At 40.5% G+C, this 22,209-nt stretch overlaps 1 long non-coding RNA gene across 2 annotated transcripts in view; it reads left to right on the forward strand.

Annotated features, from left to right (window-relative positions):
* Positions 1-21,961, forward strand: part of LOC117796064 — a 152,110-nt gene extending 130,149 nt beyond the window's left edge. For both annotated transcript variants that reach the window (XR_004620408.1, XR_004620407.1), the window contains exon 5: positions 21,870-21,961. This is a non-coding gene — a long non-coding RNA (uncharacterized LOC117796064). The remainder of the gene's footprint in view (positions 1-21,869) is intronic.
* The last annotated feature ends 248 nt before the right edge of the window (positions 21,962-22,209 follow it).

A 22,209-nucleotide genomic window follows, 5' to 3' on the forward strand; every position in this document is an offset into this window, starting at 1 on the left:
ACCCACAACCTGAGTCCTAGTTCTTAGAAGGAAAGCATAGTTCTTTAAATCACATCCCTGTGCAAAATTCTATTTATAGCTCTTTATAGGATAAAATAGAAATTCCTTAGCTTCACTGAAGGCTTTTCTAAAATCAATTCCATCCTTCCTTCCTTTTATCTCCTACCAGTAACTGAAATGGTGGGAGATGAAAAGCTCCCCTGGATGGAGAGCTCTCTTCTCTACCTCATGCCTTTGAAAACACTGTTGCTGTGCTGAAAACAGGGATCTATTTTCTTCCTTGCTACAACTAAAGTGTAACATATGCTGTTTAGTGAGCATGGGCCTGGATAGGATGGTGATGTTGGGGGAGGCGTTCATGCCATCCTTTCCAGACACCACCATAAACACCCCCAACACATGCACTTACACACCAGACTGGCCTAGAATATGTTTACCACACCATGTGATAATTAGAAGGGAAAGTGATCTGTATAAATTGCATATATAAGAGGACTAATAGCTATCCTCACCTTCATGAGATAATTCCTTAACTCTATTTTAACTACCTAAGAACAGTTGCCTATTAGGAAAATATTTTCTGGTTACTCAGTCTGTGAAGTTGGTCACAATATAGGGTTGTATTGGCCTGGCAGTTTCCCCTTCTTCTCTTCCCTCTTACCTTACACTTTCTTCCCTCCTTCCTCCCCTTCCTTCCTTTATTCCATCACTTCTCCATTTCTCCCAGAGAAATGGGATTGTGGAGGCTTCTAAAATGGGTTTGTTGAGGCTTCTAAAAAAAATGTCCTAAATCAAAGATTGATACACTGTGCCTGAGGCACTCATATGCATAAAGATAATGAAAGAGTGAAAAAAGCTGCTAGATATGTGACAGAATAAGGCTTATGGAGGGTCAAGAGACAATACTTCTGAGGAGGGATCATGGAAGATGTGAGTTTGAAGCAGGAGCCTAGACAGCAAATACTATTCCAGTCAGTGGAGAGGAAAGAAGGGTAGACATTCCGGGGCAGGTGCATTGCATGTAAAGTGGGTCAGTAACCCAGGTGTACTTGGGAGATCAGTTAAGTCACATTTGGACCCAGGTGTAAGTTTGAATCCATTTGAAACTTGTGTTCTAGGAAGTAGACCCGTGGAGTTCAGTTTCTCTGTATATCAACAGATCAAGAGAGACAGATTTTCTTTGAAAGTTGTAGCTCATCCCTTGGTTCAAAGGTAATGAACACAACTTTTCCTTTTGCGTTAATTTGTTTATTAGGCCACCTTGATTGAGTGCCCACATTTACCAGCTGCTGCGCCAAGCTCTGTCCACGGAATATCACTCATCGGACTTAAGTATTAATGAATTGTATGAGTGGCTATAGGTCAAATCTCTAAACTGGTATTTTACTCTATTTTCACCTTTTGGTAGCCTCCTGAATGACTTTTCTATCCCATTACTGAGCTTACCACTAAACTGACGAAGGATAGGGAAAGGAAAAGTCAAAACTTGGTTTTACTATGTTAATCCTCCTTACTGATTTTATATGTGAACTTACATAGCATTCATTTTAACCATTCAGGATAATAGTTGTGATAGTGTCACAACAGAGAACAAAAGCAAACTGGCCTATTGATTGTCCCCAGAGTTTTGTATGATGCACATAGTCCTCTCCTAACTGAACTGTGTTAGTGGGTCATTCCTCATACGTATCCTAGCAGCATTCAAAATAATAACTGCCCAGTTGTCCTCATCTGGGGACTGTGCACTTTTCCCTGTGTTCAGACACAATCTCAAGGTCATGGTCAAATATCCAATTGGCTATATACTGCTCAAGATGATTCAATCACATTTCCCCAATTAAAAAGGCAAAATAATGATCTGGAAGTAATCATGTATTCTAGCAAATAGTATGTGAGGGAGATTGCAGTGGAATGTTTCAATTATTATCTTGTGCTGAGGAAGTTTGATCCAAGGTTAATCATCCTCTGCTTAGCTTCATCCTTCCATGTGACTAAGTGCTTGCCTGGTGCCTGGAGAGACTGGGAACAGACGACACAGGGTGATTGACTGCAGTTTTTCTCTTGCTACTTTTTTTCATTTATTTATGGAATGGCACCTGGCACTTTAAATGGCATCTTTAATCAGCGACTCAAAGTGCTTTTCAAATAGCTGCGTTATCCTTATTTTATAGACAGAGGGAGAGAGAGAGTTCAGTGACTTGGCCAAGGTCATAGAAGTGACAAAAGAGCTGGAAACAGCACTGAGAGCACCCTAACTCCCCACAAAACATCAGATCATTTGTATCCAATGCAATGTCTGTGAGTCACAGGACTGGTTTGCTGCTAGTTAACTGTGTGAACTAGAGCACTGTACTGTTACTCTGTGGTTTTCTTTTTTCTTATGTTGAAAACCAGCTGGGAACCAGGTTTTCTCTTGTATTCATGGTAGCAATAAATTTTTCTTCTTTTAAGATATTTTTTTTAGCAGGGCGAAGGGGAGAGTCAGAGGGAAAGAGTCTCAAACACCCTGCTAAGCGTGGAGCCCGACTGGCCAATCCCATGAGATTGTGACCTGAGCTGAAACCAAGAGTCAGATGCTTAACTGATTGAGCCACCCAGGTGTCCCAGTAGCAATAAATTTATCATGGCTTCAGAAATGTCAGACTCCTCACTTTTGAAGTAATGGTAATTTGGGCAGAATTCAATGAAACTTACCTCTATTCTGTTTCTGATAGTGTTTTAATGTAAATGGCAATTTGAATTAAAAACTTGTTTTGAACCTTTTATATCAACTACTTAGATGCAAGGGAATGTGTTGAGTAAAGTGGTCTTCTAGGAGGTCTGGTTGGTGGCCTATTGATCATACGTCTGAATCCATTTGGCACATTTTTACCAAATCTCAACTCTTCAAAGCTCTGTGCTAGGAAATTCAGGAATACAGAAATGAATGAAATGCAATCCTTGCCTCCTTGGCAATGACAAGCAGTAGCAGAGGACCGGAAATAAACCACTCGGGAGAACCCAAGGAAGGATCAAGTAACAGTGAAATAAGGTACACTAGAAGGTGGGGCAATGCCCAGATGAAGAGCTTGGTATTTTGGGGTTTGAAACTTGGATTTGAATTCCGACTCTACTGTTTATTTGTGCGGTGCTTAGCAGCTCATATAAATTCCCTAAATCCTGGTTTTGTCATCTGTAAAATAATACCTACTTTATGCAATTAAATGAGATATAGGTGAAGAATTTTATACTAGATATAATCATGAATGAAAGGTATTAAGGCCCAAGATTGGGGAAAAATCTAGGAAGGATGGCTTCTGAATGGAAACTTGAAATCTGAGATGTATGTTAATATTTAGAAAAGAGGAAACAAGAAATAGCACATTGAAAAAAAAAATCAATGAATAAAAGCCTAGAGACCTTCAGGAATCTGGAGCATGGTTGATAAAGTTGACCCAGGGAGCGGATAAAGTCAAAGCTGAGCAGGGGTCAGTGTGGATGGCATTCACCATTGTGCTGAGGAGCTGGCATTATCTTATCGTTGGTGAGGCTGCATGAATTTAAAATTATTCGCAGTTCTTTTCAAATATTCTATAATTGTGATCTTTCACTAGCTCAGATTGACCTCTTCTTGACAACAGAAACCTTGTGACATTATGTACGGCGTGACTATAAAATAGGATTAATCTTCCTGTGGAGACTGAGACTGCCTTGACAATTTGAAATTCAGAATCAAAGAAACGGTTGTACTTTTGTAGATATTTACTTTATATAAGGTGTCCATTTTAGTAGTTTGTTTCTTTCTTGTATTTTCCTAGGCTCATTGATGGGGATTCATGATGGAGAATTTGGTTTTGTTTCGTTTTTTTCCCCCCTCATTTTCGTCCTATGTAAAGTGAAAGATGACACATGTATTTTTAGAGTTCTTTTGGTAATATTAACATTTTTTTTCATTTAAAAATCCCATTAGTTTACAAATCTATCTAGGAGCTCTCGTGGTTGACATGTACAATGGTGCAGCCACTTTAAAACAGTTCGGTAGTTTCTTAAAATGTTAAGCATAAATTTATTATCTGATCCGGAAATTCCACTTCTATGTATCTACCTAAGAGAAATGAAAATGTGTGTCTACACAAAGATCTGTTTATGAATGTTCATGGCTGCATTATCCATAATGGCCCAAAAAGGGAAACAATTCAAATGTCCATTAACTGGCAAATGTGCACATAAACACGGTGTACATACAAGGGAATGTTATTCACCAATTAAAGAGTGAGTACCAGTACATGCCACAGTGTGGACGAACCTCAGGAACGTTAAGCTAAGTGGGAGAAGACACAGAAGACCACATATGGTATGATTCATGCATAGGAAATGTCCCAGAGAAGGTGAGTTTCATGAGATGAAAATTAAATACGTGGTTGTCTGGAGCCAGGGGGATGAAGGGGTGACTGCAGATGGTTGATGCGGTTTCTTTTTGGGAATGGTGACAATATTCTAAAACTAGATTGTGTGATAGTTGCCCAGCTCCTTATGTTTACTAAAAATCATTGAGTAGTGCACTTAAAATGGATAACTGGTATCTAAGTTTTACTTCAATAAAATGGATAAAAAGCTGACTGGGAAATGTTTGAGGCAAAATACAAGGGAGCGTTAAAATCGAGTGCATATATACAGTGCAGACCATAATTTAATACTTAAGAGATTAGAAAAGAAAAGGGTGGCACTTTTGACTGGGTTTTAAAGAACTCTTTGTGTTGGGGCACCTGGGTGGCACAGTGGTTAAGCGTCTGCCTTCGGCTCAGGGCGTGATCCCGGCGTTATGGGATCGAGCCCCACATCAGGCTCCTCCTCTATGAGCCTGCTTCTTCCTCTCCCACTCCCCCTGCTTGCGTTCCCTCTCTCGCTGGCTGTCTCTATCTCTGTCAAATAAATAAATAAAATCTTTAAAAAAAAAATTTAAAGAACTCTGTGGAAAAAGTAGGCTTCTGAAGTGAAGAGGAAAGAGTTTGTGTTTGAGTTGAGTGTTGAAAGAGCAATCCGATTTATTCAAGATCCTTTAATAATTTGACCTGAACTAAACTCACTAAACACATATTTATTTCCTTTAGGCCACTTGAGTTTTGATGAGGATTCCCCAGTCGCTGTTAAAATTTGAAAAGCATCACCCTATCCCAGAATATTTTCCTTTTAGAAGTCCCTTCCTATAAGAATGGTAGCTTATTTTTTTGCATGCCTCAACAGGCATACAAACTTAGCATAGGACATGGCTTAGTTAGGACCCAATGTAAATAACCTTAGGCTGCTTAACTGAGCAATTAATAGCATGTTAGGGGGATGGCAAGCAAGGGCTTCATGATGGAGGTAGTGTGGGGAGCAGACTGGTACTTAAGAGAAGGCTGGATAATTAATTGAGGCTCCATTAGGAGGCCCTTGAGAGCTGGGTATGGAAGTTTGGCAATTGATCTGGAAGTTGGGGAGCAAAAGAGTGGCTGATGCAGGGGGGATTTTGAGGGCTAATTTAGTGGGGGAGAGCCTGGCATCAATCAAAACAAGATCCATTTCTTTCCCCTTCACATATTTAAAGCTCAGTTCACCTTTATTGAGCATATGGTGATTGTTTGCCTTACTTTAACTTCTGCTTTCTGGAAATAATTTGATTCTTTGCAGTTCTGCTTTGCCATTAACTTGAGGAGGCTGAGTTCTGTTGAAAAGTTCTTTTACAGCATAGTTTGAAACAAAGCAAATATTTTTTTTTTCCTATGAACTTCACTCCTATTCTGCTATCATCGGTTTGAAAGGCAGCAATAAAAAACAAAATTCCTTTAAAAATACTGACCCAGACTAGATACTGCTTTTTATTTTTGTAGTAAGAGAGTCTCAAAGTTGAAAACCCCTTTGTTGCTACAACACTTACTCACACGTGAGACCTTAATATGTGTGCAGTACTTTGTTTCTGGCTGGTTAAATGGGCAGGTGTCTCAGCATAGCAGCAACCCACAGAACTCTGCTATTAAGAGCAGTGTTGTAACTTCGTACTTTTCAGTCTGACCTGTTACACATCCTACATTCCCCAAATCAATGCTCTGAGCTCCCCAGAGCCCAAGGACTGGCATAGAGTGTGATCTTGATGTCAGTATCAATAACCGTAGCACATAAGCTCACATCCAGACGTACATTTTCTTCCATTCTCCATATGAAATGGTGAGTTCAATACTCTTCTATTTCAAAGGGAATTGAAGTTCGTGGAACAAAAGGGCTATTAATGCTACACAAATCACACTGATGTTGTAGTGGATGGCTCCCACAACTCCAGCTGGAGCTTATAAAAATTCAGAAGCCTTGTGCTCCCTAAGACCAAAAGGTGGGAAGATGCACATTGACCTTTCAAAGTTAAAAAAAAAAAAAAAAGCTTCAAAACAAGGATGTGAAACAACTTCCCTATACCTACTCCCCATCATTCAGTGAAAACGGAATTTGAGTTGGACTCAAATAGCCTTTTGCAGAATTGTATTTGATTAAAATTCACAGCAATGACCAACATATGTGAACAGATTACGGAAGAGTGAAGGCACCTGCATTGGTTGAAATTGTTGCAGATGGTTGTTCTGGTAGATTTGTTCAGACAGGTTGACCATAACTTTCTCACCCCAGTTAAGTTGGGCAAAGCCACAGAAATCCAGGTCAGTTTGTCAAAATGAACTATCCTACAAAAGGGTTCAGGTAGATCGGTTTGATCCACAGTAGAATAGTTCTTGAAGCGGTCAGGTACCGCTCACCCACCCTATTGGTTTCGTCAAAGAAAAATATAGTAGTTTAGAATCACGTCAAAAGACCAGTTGTCATTTTAAAAACATTACCTGCTTATGGTGCCAAACAAATAGCAAATCAGATATACACCTGTGTATCAAAAGCAGTGATTTTGTGGGGTGAATTTTGGAGGTGTAGACCTCAAGTACAAAAATAACCTCCAGGGAAATTAAGTCTGTGTTACCAGATTTCATATGAGATTCTACCTTCAGGGGATCTTATGTACCTAGATATCACAGATGTCACTGGAGGATTGAACTGGGAAGGCTCACTAAGCTGAGCTCAGGAAGGGAAGAAATTAGTATGGAGACAAATGACCTGTGAGGTTTGGTGGTCAGATTCGGGGCGGGGGGAGGTGACGGTGGGGTGGTTCTAGAAAGGGCAGGGCTGCATGAGCCAAACATCAAGGAGCCAGGAAGACACACGAGAGAGTCGCCGAAGAGATTGATCACATACTATGAAAAATGTGTGAACTGAGTTGAACCTCAACCTTGACAAATAGACATTTGCCACAAATAATTCATCAGTATTTGTCCAGTTCATCTAAAAATTTGAATAATTCATCCCTTCGTAAGCTTTGTCTTGTAATACTTCTGTATGAATAAAAATAGTTCCAGGAGGGGTATAACTAGAAAATTCCAATGGACTGAAGATATAACCTAGACCAGTGTTCATTTTACAGAAGAGGAAACTGAAGCCCGGAGAGGTCCACTTGCTACTTGTTAGAAAGTTTGGTGTGATCACAGTACTAGAACTTACTTTTAGGCTCTTCAGCTATCTTGAATTCACTGCATATTCACAAACCTTCAGGTAACTTGACTTCAAATGTCTTTCTTGTGTTGCTGGGTTCTGATTCAAGGATCCTCTCTTGAGACCCATACAGATTTTTGAATCATGTTTCTAATAATGGCTGAAAACAAACAGCATCATTTGGGGGAAAAATAGAAACAAGAGTTTTGCAGGGGGCTTTGCTGTTGGGTTTAGTTGTAAAGCATACTTACTCTGAAGGTTAGCTCCTTACTTTAGAACTTCCTTATAAAAGATCTTAAGGACTTAATGGCTGCTTTTTTTTCCTTTTAATTCTTTATCCTGGGAAGGAACAAATATTGCTACGAGTATTGAATGATGAGAAAAATGTAGTTTTTCTCCTGTACTCATGATGAACAGCTGGTCACTCACTTAGTAATAACAATAAAAACAAAAGCTAATATTGATTGCTTACCATGTGCCACACACTGTTCAAAACACCGTATTAGAATTAACTTCTGTTATCCTAACAACAACACTACCAGAGGCTGAATAATTTTCTCAGATCTCAAGGGTCACATCCAGAATGCCATCTCCAGCATTTTGCTTTCAGAGTCCAAGGTAGTGTTCACTGAACAATACAGACTCTTTATAGAAGATGGCCTATTTCTCTCTACTTTCCTTTTGGGTGCTTATTATTAGAATTGCCACCCTCAATGCTGAAAAATACTTATGTGACCTGGATCTCTAATGCTTCAGTATGAATTACTTTAATTGCCATCCTCTGATGTAAGGAGACATTCAGGAAAAGGAGGTCCTGGGGTTAGAGTGTCGATTAAGGTAGGGTGATATAAAAAAAGTCCAGGGCTTCTCAAGATGATCACAGTGTCAAAATTTTCTTATGGCCAGTGGCACTGCCCTATTTTGTGACAAAACAGATTATAGTGGGAAATCTTGCCTAAGTGGCTGGAGACTCAGCCCTGCCACGTATATGCTGTGTGAACTTGGGCAAATTACCTTCCTTCTGAGGACCTTGGGTTTATCTGGGTGATCATTTTTCTCTTCTTCTTGTTCTGCCTTGGGGTTTTTATTTTTTTTTAAAGATTTATTTATTCATGTTAGAGCAAGCTCCAAGGAGGGGCAGAGGAGGAGGGAGAACCTGGAAGCAGACTCCATCCTGAGCATGGGACTCCAGCCCAGGACCCTGAAATCATGACCTGAGCTGAAACCAAGAGTTGGCTACTCAACCGACTGTGATGTGTGGGTGCCCCTGTCTCGGATTTTAAAGGTTGTTTCTCCCACTAGGACCAGTGTTCTAGGAAAGTAGATTAATTAGCCATCTGCAGATGACAATCTGGGCAGGCTTGGCCCCTCCCCTGCATACTCCCAGTGAGCTCTCTTGTTTTCATGTTGAGTCATTTCTGAGTGACAAAGCAGGCAGGACTGTCTCTAAGGCAGCTCATCCTAGGCAGGGAATTGTTACAGAGCCTGGCATTAATTCTATGTATTTGCTTTGATTCCCTGCTCCAGGTCATGTGAGATTGCGTTCATCGTTGGCCTATTTGGGTAGAGAAGGTGTGGGGAGTGCAGAGAAGAGGCTACAGAGAAGTAGAAAGAGCTGCCCCCAGGGCTCTGCACAGCCAGGATTGAGGACCTTGGATTCCCACTTGCGCACCTCTCCTTAAAAAAAAATGGGGGGAGCTACTCCTGAGGCTGAATGCAGAGGTGCTCCATGGGATAAAAGCATCATCAGCTTGGAAACCATCACTCACCCCCAGGCCTCATCACCAAGGACAAAAACAGTTCCCACTTCTGTACCTTGTGTGCAGTGCAGGCCTTCCCCCTTCCCTTTTCCCTATTAATCTTTTATGCATTTTAAAAAAGTTCCACTAGAATAAGCATTAAAGCAAGAACAACTGTACTAGACAACTTGCTTTGGGCTGTCAGATGTCGGGACTGTGGAGTAGATGGAGGATGGAGAGAAGTGGAGTTGGTTGGGGAGTCACCTGAAGACTGAGAGAGGAGGGCAAAGAAGTAGGAATCAGGAGCACAGAGATCATGGACAAAAACACCCTTCTTTTTTTTTTTTTCTTCAAATATTTTGTCAGAGCCAGTGAGTGTGCATGCACATAAGCAGGGGGAGCGGCAGGCAGAGGGAGAAGCAGGCTCCCTGTTGAGCAAGAAGCCTGACGGAGGACTCGATCTCAGGACTCTGGGATAGTGACCTGAGCCAAAGGGAGATGCTTAAGTGACCGAGCCACCCAGGCATCCCCCATAACACTCTTCTGAGTGTCCCTCTGTTTTCTAAGAAAGATATAGCGTAGAAGCCGCCTCAAGAGTGTGCTTTTGCTGTGTTAAAGGTAAATCACCTGGTTGTGCTGTAAGCCCCCTTCTGATGTGGTTGATCTGTGTGTTTCCCTGGAGAGCCCTACAGAGATGGAAAGCACAGAACCTCAGTTTTCCAGTCAATAGACTGAGAGAGAAATTCTCCATTTCCCTCTCCTTAGTCTCTGTCATTCCGATTCTTTCGGCGTGGATACTTAGGGCATGGAAGAAGCTCCGTTGATGTTGGTTGGATGGACCTGTGTAATTCCCAACATTGAGAATTTCAAGAAAAAGAGGAGCAGAAAAACCAACCGCCCCCTGAATAAAAGTGAGAGTACCATGCAAAAAGCCTCCCTTCCCCCAACTCCTCTATTACACATACAGAACATACTGAAAAGTCCACCAAAATTTCACGTTCTAGTTTGCAGTTTGGTGAAAGGAATGGAGTGATTGGCAGTACATTTCAACCTGTTCATAGAGTTCCCAGACCTGACGCTGCCTTCCGCAGGCGCGGCTGTTTGAAGGTGACGGAGGTGGAAATTTCCACGCATGTGGGCACCCTGGCCAGCAGATGGCGATGTTTCTTAGTTTTATACCGAGGTGTCAGGCGGGGGCCATTAGAGATGCAGGGCGTGTTTATCAGATGACTGTGAAATCAGCTCAAAATCTGTACAGGCACGATAGATCAGCTCTTATTTATTTATTTATTTTTACTTAGAGTTGATGAATTCAGTAAAATTCCATAATGGGCGAATGAACACTGTGTGTGTGCGCTGGGAATGGGAGCAGAGGAAGACCTGAATCTGAGCCTGGTTGGGTAGGTTGGTTTTATCTCCCGCAGTTGCTTTTTAAAATGAGATTCCTCTTGTGCTGCCTTCTGGCAGCCTGGATGGAGTCAGTGTGGGACCAAAGGGCACACTGACAGCAGCTTTGTTCATTTCCTTTCACATTTCTTTAGAAGTGGGCTCCTCCTCCAGCATCAGCCACTTTGGCCCGCAGCTCCTGGGGCAGAGACAGAACCTGTGTAGGGCTGGGTCAGGGAACCAGAGCAAGGTGGGCCAGTTTGACCGATGGGAAGGGAGACGGAAGGAGAGCTCCCAGGTAGCCTGTCCTGTGCTGCCTCTTCAACTACACAGAATCGGAAACGGACCCACTGCTCCCGGATACAGCAGCTGTGGCGTTGAGGGCCAGGCTCTGCCTGGAGAGTGGCAGATGTTAAGCAGAATGAGAGAAGTGTGGGGTGTAACTTGGTTTTAAATCAATACTGCTTGTTTTGTGTGCTGTCCCATTAGGAGAAGTGGTACCACCTGGGATCTAGGACATTTGGTTTTTAGGCCTGAAGGTGCCACTGTTCTATGTGATAATGAACTTGTTCATCTGTAGTATAAGCCCTTGGAAGAATCCCCCCAAAACCATACTTAAATTATGTTCTTATGAACTAGAAATCTTGGCTGCATAAGGGTATTTTTTGATGGCAGGGCATCATTCTTGTCCAGTTAAGTCAGCGTCTAGGGGTAGGGTCTCAGCATGTATCTTTTTTACTAACTGACCAGGTGATTCTAATGTGCAGCCAAGATTGAGAACCATTGATCTAATAGGAGTTCGCAAAGGGGATTCCTAGGACCAGCAGAGTCAATCTCTTGTGAACTTGCTAGAAATGCAAATTCAGTCCTCACCATCAGAATCAAAGTTCAAGGGTGGGCCCAGGATGTGAGTTTCACAAGCTCCAAGGGATTGTGATAAACCCACTGTTGTATTCAGAGGATGAGGCTTCCCCACAACTTTTGCAGGTGGGTGGGGCCACTGACTCCCGGCATTGGGCTGAGAACACAGGTGTTACATGCCATTGCCTGGCTTAAGGGTTTTTTTTTTGTTTTGTTTTTTCCCCTGGCTTAAGCTTTTAATTGTTGGCACTTGACCTTTTATTTTCTTCAACCACATAGGCCTATATTCTAATATAGGAATGCAATACATTGGCCCCTCTAGCTTATATTCCTGAGTTTGCTCCAAAGAAGTCTTGTGAATGAGAGAAACAGCTTCGTTAGAATTAAATAACTGAAATGTTGTGGCTGTTTCTGCCTTAGTCTTATACTTTTCTGATACGTGTATAACTCTTAATGGTATAGTTCCAACTATTTGGCTGGATGGGTGCCGATAAGCTAAAGAAAAAAAAAATCAGCCTTATATTCTGAGGTTTCCAAATATTTATATTTGATGTTACAGTGTCCAAATATTGGGGGCCAGGTTTGCATCCTTTAAAATTCTTAGTAAAGGTCTGGATTGCCATGGTGATACTAGGAAGTTGGTGGTATATTTCGTTCATCATAAGAGCCTAAATCTGGGAAGGCATTCTCCTTCCCTTAGACTCTTTCCAAGCAGATCACTTCTCTCAGTGGCAGAAACTGCATGAATTTGTGTTTTCTGAGACAAGTGTCTTTGGGGTTGGTCTCAGTATTAGTCTTCCTGGGCTGCCAGAACAAAATATCAAAGACTGGGTAGCTTAAACAGAATCTGTTTACTTCTAGTCCTGGAGGCTGGAAGTCCAAGATCAAGGTGCCTGCATGACTGGTTTCTCCAGGGGCCTTTCCCCTCGGCTTGCAGATGGCCCCCATCTCGGTGTGTTTTCAAATGGCCTTTTCTCTGTGTGCATGCTCCTGGTTTCTCTTCTTCTTCATAAATGGATGCCAGTCCTATGGGATTAGGGCCCCACTCTAGGACCTCATTTTAACCTTAATTATTTCCTTGAAGGCCCTGCCTTCAAACATAGTCACATTAGGGGCTAGGGCTTCAATACATGAATTTTAGTGGCATACAATTCAGTTTGTAACAAACTTCTTCTCAATTGCTTATTCTTTCATATATTTATAGCCATTGCTATATCATTACCTGCTTTACAGGCCTGGTTACCTCTAATGCCCACCTCGCTTTTGCTGATAGAAATTTTCCCGGGACTCTGTTTCATAATTTTTACATTGATCTTTCTTGATTACTGTTGTTCCTTCTTGCTAACAGAGGACATCATTACTGTCGTTAAAATCATCACACCATCTTTAATATTGTTGTAAACAACATTTACTGAAACGTGCTTATGTTTTTCAGGTCTGAACTCAATTGATTATACATTTAGGCATCATACCTTCTTCTCCCATCAGTTTGCTCATTTTCTCTGCCTTCTGTCTTTTACTGTTTTGTACTTTTTTGTGACCTGAAAATACTGCACTGGTCAAAGAAATGTGTCTTTGATCCTGTATATTTTGTTCATCCCTGTCTTTGTCCATTTACTGAAATTACAGTGTTTTCCTTTTGCTTAAGACACAGCCTTTAGTATCTTTGTTTATATACAATAAATGGTCATCTTTCATTACTCTAGGTATCTCCGGGACTAAGTCCATCATTAAACTGCGAGAGCTCAACAAAAGCTGCTGTTATGTTTTGTATGAGTCTTTCCCTCTGGGGTTGGTGTTGACGATCTCCCAAGAGTTGATCTGATTGGGTCATTAAGATGAATGAAATAACCATATTGACTGTTTAGTGGCCTGGTTATTTCAGTCATCTTAATGAGAGAATTAGACCCTAAGGCACTCCGAATCCTCATTTGATGATTGACCTAGAAGCAATCAATCTGACCATGTTGCTCTATCTGAATCCTCTGCTCCGTTCTGTCAGTCTCAGTCCCTGCAACCCTTCTAAGCGTGAGCTCTACATCCCTCTGTCTCTGTCAACTGTGGAGCAGTTGGGAGAGCGAATTCTGACCCTATACTTCTGTAGCTACAGGATTGTTCCACTTTGCTGAGCATGAACTTCCTAACAATTATCTACTAAAAAAAAATTGACCACTTTTGATATTTGTAAACTAGAGGTGTCCTCCAGTTCTAAGGCTGCTGCTTCCTGCCTTTGCTCAAGCTTCATCACCCATTTACAGTACCCACCCCTGCTTTCTGTGTGTCCATATTTCCCCCTTCGACCATGCCGGTTTCAGTTCTGGCTCGTCTATGACTACTGTGTTTTGTCTTTTTTGACTGTGTCTCACCCTTATTGTCTCTCTGGTATGTGGATTTGGAAAATATTAGATCTGGGAAGGACTTCTTATCAGCTTCATGTCTGTCCTCATTTTCCATTTTTCAAAAGAAAACCAGTGGCTTGCACAGATCAGACAGACTCAAACAGTGAGACATTCTTTGGAACCAGGAATTAGGTACTGGCTACAGTGTTTTCCAGTAAATCTCACTGGGTGTGTGCAGGGAGTGAGGTGACAGGTCAAGTTTCCATGGAGCAGTGAACTCTGCTAGCCTTGCTGAAGATTGTTGGCTAGTGCTTGTTTTATGGAGGAGAGGGAGTAAATAAGGACCTTCTCTTTTCTTGCACAGGTTCATGAACCAAGTGAGAATGAGCCTTGAGTGTCAGGTAGATGAATATTATCGGCAAGGCTCGTTTGAAGAATGCAGTACAGACTTATGGTCAAAGCTGCCTGTCTTTAACAGCTTCCCTCATGGTGAGGTCCTGGCATGACTCCTCCACCCCCAAAACACACAATTGGTCTCTGTAAAGGGAGTGTATGGACATGCAAAGGAAATCTCTTCTGCAGCATCCCTGCATTCTCCCCATGAATCCTGCTAGTGGGGACAGTAAGAGAAGGACCTCCCAACCTCTGGCCAGAAGGCAGATTTGGCCAATTGCCCTGTGAATTTGCCCAGTAGTGGGCAGAGGTAAAACAAACACCTGTCCAGCGTATGTGCTGGCTTGTGAGAGAGCCCAGGAGAGATGGCCCCAGCTCCACTCTGTTCCTTCTTAAGCTCACTGGCCACACAGGTCATGCCTCCATCCCTTGGCAAGAAGTCTCTGAAATGGGATTCTCTTTATAATATTTTTGAATATGTGGAAGTTGCTCCCTTAGAGGCTAAGAGAGACCCTGTGGGGAGGGGCAGCAGAGCATAGTTCTCTCTGCTGAACCGTGAGGAGGTCAGCCTGTTGGGCCTGTTGGCTTCTTGGTTTGCTTGTGATTGTTGCAGCTTCCCAGGGCCAGGCATCCATGAGTGCCAGGGAAAAAAGTGGTGACTCTTCTACAGATGTCTGACAATACTCTGGCTGGACCCAGAATTGAGGCTTAGATGTTTATGTCTCTTCATTTGATGCTGAGTACTTAACAAAAGGTTTAGTTGTCCCCCCCCCCAGGATATTAGAGGGAAGGAAAATACTATTTCCTGGAGGACACAGACTGATCAGTTGCCTGCTTACAACTTAATTCTGTGGAAGGACCAGTTGGAAAGGTCACCATGGATTCTGGGCCCTGGGAACTCTGTTCTTTACCTGATCAGATCCTAGCTCTTAGGTACCAGAGTCCCTGTGTAAAATCATAGCTTATACTGCAAAACCAACATTTTCACCTGATGTTATCCTCTCTGGGGTATTTGCAGTTTTATGTGTAAATGTCACAGAATGAGAACCACAGGAAACCCAGCTCATCCCAGCAGTTATGTATTGGTCTCTCCTCACTGGCAGAGGATTTTGGGTCTTTGGTACCGAAGGCTGTGAGTAAGATATCTATGAACTAATGGCCACTATTCTTGTCTGTGTATGTTTTTTTTGGATACCAGGACCAACAGTTTAGGGTAGCATTAGCTAGTCAGATTAAGCCTAAGGAAACCAGGGTTTGGGAGGTGTCTTGGATTAGTCTGGACTTCTACAATAAATATTTCTGTCCACCCCACCCTGCCTTCCAGAGGCCAATTAATTCACATTCCCTGTATTCTTAAGGCCCATTGCAATATAAGCTAACCTGCATGGGATGCAGGTCAAACTGCCTAGTGGTACACAGGAGAGGAACATCTCCTACTAAAAAGTGTAAACTACGGTTAGGAGACCCGGGTTCTACAGCTAACTGTGTGCTTTTATTGCTTAGGAAAGACATAAATAGCAGCAACTTTTCTTTGCTCCGGTGATCTGTATCTTCCTTATGCTAAATATTTCATGTCCAAAGACTGAACTGCTGAACCAGTCATGGCATTTAAATAAATCCTGTTATTGTGTTTTTAACTTTGACAGGCACAGTGAGGTTAAGTGCTTTGTCCAATGTCAAATTTGTAATTCATGGCAGAGACAAGTTCTAAATCCAGTTCCTTACTTGGTATACAAGTTTAGTCTCACTGTGCTTCTCTTCATGGCATCGTCTACATCATCCACCCATCTGTTTGTCTACCAGGGTCATATATATATATATATAATGGTTCATTGGATATTTTCTGACACATCCGTGTCTGTATCATTAACTCTGTGCCAGATGGTGCTAGCTAGCATTGTGCGTGTGCGTCATCACGTAACCCTGCTCTCCAATCCACCTTACGAGGGTACGTTTTGTGATTCCCCAGCAGAGCCTCTGGGATTCAAACTTCCATCTGCAAAATATAAAACTGACACTCAATCTCTGTTCCACAGGAACTGTCACTTATCCATTCTTCAGATGCTGATGAAGCACTTATAGGTCAGGACTTGTGTATCAATTATTTAAAAAAAAAAAAAAGTCACCCTTTACAACTTTTCCAAGGCCTCCTTGTTAGAAATCCTTTTATGGGGAATTCTGAACAAAGTTCATTTTTGGCTGCCAGAGACCCCGCAGTGGGAGCTGCTCAGATGAGTGCGTGTGAAGTACGAGGTTTAGGAACTATGTGGATATGTGGAGACTGATTTGTACTAATTTTCATAGAAAAACTATGTGATGTATATAAAAATATGTGAGGCTCAGCTATTTGTCCAACAAAGATTGTTTATAAAGGACCTAGAATTGTGTCCACATAACTACAAATTGTTGGTTAACTGGTGAAATGGGAAAAGTTAATAAAAAGGGGCCATTTTAATAATCATAAAAATGGACTCATTCTACTTTCTCCTAGCCCACATTTTAAAAGCATTTTATTATTATATTTATATATTATATAATATATAATATATATTTATTATATATATTAATATATATTTTATATATTATTTATATATTATATATATTTATTATTTAAAACATACACCAAAATAGAATAGTACAATGAAACTTCTTGCATGTATCCTTGTGCTCAAAGTGTCGACTCATGGACAGTATTGTGTCTTCTATGTCCAGATCTGCTTCTTACAGAAATCACATCTCTTCTGTAAATACTTCATTATACATCTCTAAAAACTAACTTTTAAAAAAAACATAACTGCTCTGTTATCACATGTAAAATCAGTTTGAAATAGTTTCTTAAAGGCCTTCAATAGCCAGTAAGTATTTAAATTCATAATGATTTCATAATTGTGGCTTTCCCCCCTGTTTATTTGAATTAGGATCCAAATAAGGCCGCCCTGCATTCTTTTCTGATAACTATATTTATTGATTAAAGATTTGAGAGAGAGAGAAAGAGAAAGAGAGGAAAGGGGGTGGTGGCGGAGAGAAAGGGGGAGAGAAAGGGGGAGAAGCAGACTCCCTGCTGATCTCAGAGCCTTTGATCTCAGGACCCTGAGATCATGACCTGAGTCAAAATCAAGAGTCTGACATTTAACTGTCTGAGCCACCCAGGAGACCCTATAACTATAACTATATTTAATGAGCACCTTTTTAATTGATAAGTTCTCCTTCCATCTCTTTATTTCCCTTGAATATTATTTGCAAGAGAGATGGGGTCATTTGTCCTGTAGAATTTTTCACCATCAAGATTTTGCTGATTGCAACCCTATTATGTCACTTAACACTCCATCTTCCTCTCTTCTTCATTTCCTGGATTCAGGTTTAACATTTTTTGGTTCGTCGTCCCCCACTCCCACCCCCAAATAAACTCAAGATAGTCAAGATAGTGGTGTTTTCTTCCACCAGGAGAAATTTACTATTTGGCTGTCTCTTTTTATGATGTCTGCCACCATTGGTGCTTATGACTTGATCCATTAATTCATGTGGAATTTCACAATAATATATCAGCTAGGGAACTTCTACAAAGAAACACTTCTGTTTGGTAACCCAGTGGTTCAGTTTGTAGAGGAAAGTCAGATGTTAATGGACCCGTTTTTAAAAGAATGATTCAAACTGCTGTCACCTTCTAATGAATTCCAATGAACTAATTTTAAAAATATTAGGAGCTCATTGACTGAAACACGTTTTGATCCATTCCATTAGTTTCCCTTATCAGTGATCAAGATGGCTTCCTATTGGCCACTCTTTGGTCAGTTCCTGGTCCTTGTGACAAGACCCTATTTGTCTTTAGTACCATTGCAGCAATTTTTATGACTGTTTTTCTGAGTCCATCTTGCTCCAGACCTAAATTTAACATCTTCCTTAGGATCTTTTGTCCCTTTAATGGAGAATAGTATTTAGAAACCACAGTCTAGGTCCTGGAAGTACTTATGGCTAGAAGTTGATTTTTATTTCTAGGTCTTTTCTGAGGACAGAACTGAGAATATTTTTTAAGATCTGAAATGCAGCAATTGAAATTCAGGACTATTGGGATTTTACAGAATTTCATCCATTTTGTATCTGCAGTTTCTGATTCTAAGACTCCTTAGTTTCATCCCACATTATACCAGTAATAGTATCAGCGTAACAATATGATACCTGGAAACTGTTTAGGAGTTTCTATTTTGTATTTTATATTGGTTTTTGTTTTTAGAATCTATCTTAGGAGAGCCATATGGTAAAAATACTGTGTTTTAAAATCTCTTGGAATGTTTTCCTATTATGATACCAACTGGATATACATTCTGGCACATTTGTTTAATTTTATTTTCAATTTTTAGGGATTGCTTTTTCAAAATTCTGTTGTATTAATATATAGAATATTTACATGGCTGCAAAGTCAAATCAACAAAACAAAGTATACTGAAAAAAGATTGGCATCTTTGTCACTTGCAAATAAGTAACCATTTCTTAATATTGGGAATTTTAAAATTGCAAACAGATTATAACGTGCATTACATATATATACTTACATATTTGTATTCCACTCTTTCTTATTAAATTGGAGTGTACTTTCTCTCCTGTTGTTTTCTTACGCTATTGCCTGGATATCACTGCCTGGTAGCACAGAGGGATAATTCTCTTATTTTCAGAGCTACACGGTACTCTATCGTGTGGCTGATGTTGCGCGGTTTTTTCAACCAGCCTCCTACGGGTAGACATTTGCATTGTATCTAGCATCTTGTCTCTTGCTAGAAATGAATATCTTACATATGTCTTTTTGCATTTGTATCAGTGAATTTGGGGTCGGATTCCTGTAATTGAAATTGCTAGGTCAAAAGGTAAAAGCGCCTTTCCCCAAATTCCATCGTGGTTGTACCTTCCTTCCCACCAGCAATAGATGAGAGCGTATGTTTTCCCCACTAGCCTCACTCACAGAGTGTGCAGTCAACTTTGAATTTTTGGCAACCTAATATGTCAGAAATGATACCTGATTGTGGTTTCAGGTTGCATTTCTCTTTATGTGAGCAAGGTTGAGCATCTTTTTATATGCCTAAAATCCATTTGAATTTCTGTTTCTGTGGCTGTCTGTTCATTTCTCCAGCCCATTTTTCTATAGGGTTGTTGGGCTTTAGAAGCTATTAATATTTCAGGGACATTAATCATTTCTCTGCTATATAAGTTGCAATTATATTTTCCCAGTTTGTCATTTATCTTTTTGCCTTTTCACTGCCCTCATTTTATCCCATGATTATCAGAAACCATCCCACCTACCGTGCATGAGCACAACTACCTTCTTTAATTATCAGGACCAAAAATCATAAAAATCACAACAATAAAGTGGATTATTACAAAAACAGATTCTCACTTCCCCCTTGGGTTCAGATTTGACAATATTATAGTCATTTTATTATTTTTTTTCTAGCTCAACAGTTTAAGATAATCATAGCCTTGGTTAGATTTAGACAGAATTGCCTCATTGGAAACTTTTTTTTTCTTTTTAGTTCAGCTAAAGGTACAATTTAAAGTATATTTTTATATTAGAAGTTCAGTAAGTAGGTTTTTCGGTTGGGTTCCGTGTGTATCTGTGATGAGATGAACACATTTGTGTGGCTCTCATTGGGAACACCATCCAGCTCTGCTTTGAGAAGTGTACAAACTGGGAATCTTGATCCTAAATTTACCCTCACAGGGCTGGCTTTGTGCTTATTCAGTGACACATTGTTGAAAAAGCTTTGAAAAGCATAAAGCATTTTAGCAATCAGGCAAGTTTAGGAAAGAATGTCAATATTGACCAAATAACTTACAGATGATTGGGTTTCTTTGGTTTGTCAGTAACTTTCTCAATCTGTTTTATCCAGGTGATGCTCTCCTGTCTCAAACTTTGATTCTGCCATGTACTTATTAATTTTTCTGGAGAAATAAGATGTGTTTCTGCATGTACACATGTGTCTCTGGGCAGAATTTGGGAGTTTGTGGAATATTGGAAAGGCAGTGGAGCTTTCATCAGAATGATCCAATTTGGCTCTGAAGCCAGTTGACTGAGCTCAAAGGTCTGGATTGCCCGGCTGAAAATGTAACACGAAGGAAGAGGGAGGGATGTCCAAAAAGATTTTCACTCACACTGTGATGGAGGACAGAAATGCCACTGGCTATGAGACATGACTATTAATGTCTCCACAGAATTCAAACTACTAAAATAGAGTTGTGATATTTTCTCATCATGTAGTTGTCTTGTTTATATGTGGATTTGTCCTGTTTCCATTGCCATGTTTTAACATCCTCTTAACCGAAAATGCTTTCCTCTATTCCCCACAACCTGTCATTTAGGACATAGGCCATGTCTTTTCTTCTTTATAAATGTGTCCTCAATTAATTCAGTTCACCTTAATGAGTTTCCTTTACACAACTGAGTTATATCACGGTTTTAATTAAACTGCCTTATGGTGTAATACCAGACAGACCTGTAAATTACGAAGGCGGCAGTAGGGGAAACCTTGGGAGGTTATCAAGTTTAAAACCTCATTTCACTTGTGAGGAAGCTGCAGTCTAAAAGCTGGAGTCCTCAAAGTTTACACATATTTCTAGCTTGACAGAGCTAAGGAAAGAATCAGGTCCCTTGATCCCAGCCCGGGGCTCCTTCCACTCTACCACTTACTCTTCACTCTTGCTCTGACAGAAACCTGCTGTGTGGCCTCCGGCAGTTCATGTGACCTCTCTTTGCCTTGGCTTTCTTGTTTAAAAGAATGGGACTAATATAAATCTGACGCTTTCCGTCTCAGATATGCTTTGTGGATCAGAGGAGACATATGAATTCACATTTATGTGACTGGACCTAAAATCACTTTGATAGAATAAAATTCTATTCAAAGGTAATATATTGCTCTATTGAGATAGCCATGGACCAAGCTTATGTGAAGTCAATATTGGTTGACAATAATGACATTGATAATGTCACAGAGATGTCTGTGTGGATGGCATCCTGGGGCTAGCGAAGCTCCAGGAAGGAATAAAGCTTTAAAATTGGAACATGAGGGCAAAGTAAAAAAACAAACAAACAAAAAAAAACCAACAAAAATAAAGGAAAAAACAAAACAAAGCAGAATATGAAACTGAACACCCAAAAACGACTCCCTAAAGACCTGAGGAATATGTGAGTTAAGGAGATTGCATTAAGGGGAGGTGTGGGGACTTGTAAAACAATAGCCAATATGTGGTAGATAAAACATCTGCTGCAGCCATAAATTGAGTCCCACTTGGAAACTGCCATATCCCCTCTAGAAATAACATTGTTCATAAGAACATAATATACAGTACAACCATGGTAAAGAGAATTCACATTAACCCACTAATTTAAAGATTTTCAATCTCATTTTTATTTATATTTAAGCTTTTAATCCTGGAATAATTAGTCATTACTAGTATTTAATGACTGGCTTGCTAATTGTGTATCCCAGGATGGAACAGAGAGCTGTTAACACACTCACAAAGTGGTCATTAACTATGGTAATGATCAAATTCTCTGGGATTATGACTATTACAAGATATAATTAACAGTTGATAACCATTATTATTTTTTTCTTTTTCTTTTTAGCAGAAAGAAGAAAGGAGCTATTCCTTGAGCTTCGGACAGAAACAGTGCTGGCCTGCGCAGTATCTCTTCTATCAGGAAGAACAGCTTCGGAGGCAAGTTTTGCTTTCTTAATCATTATTAGGGCTGAACAAAGTAAATGCTGGTTCTGGCTGGCCGAACGGATAGGCTCTGTCTTCTCATTAGAGTGTCATGTGGGGCTTATTTCATGGACAGTACAACCTCCTGACCTCTGGGAGCTTTCCATCAGTTCTTATTTGGTAAAAATAAAAGAATTAAGGGTGGTGCTGCTCTAGCTTGGGCAGAATTTAGCTCATGCAAAAACTCCTGGGCTTCCTAAAAG

This window comes from Ailuropoda melanoleuca, chromosome 14 (genome assembly GCF_002007445.2).
Source record: "Ailuropoda melanoleuca isolate Jingjing chromosome 14, ASM200744v2, whole genome shotgun sequence".
NCBI classification, from domain to species: domain Eukaryota; kingdom Metazoa; phylum Chordata; class Mammalia; order Carnivora; family Ursidae; genus Ailuropoda; species Ailuropoda melanoleuca.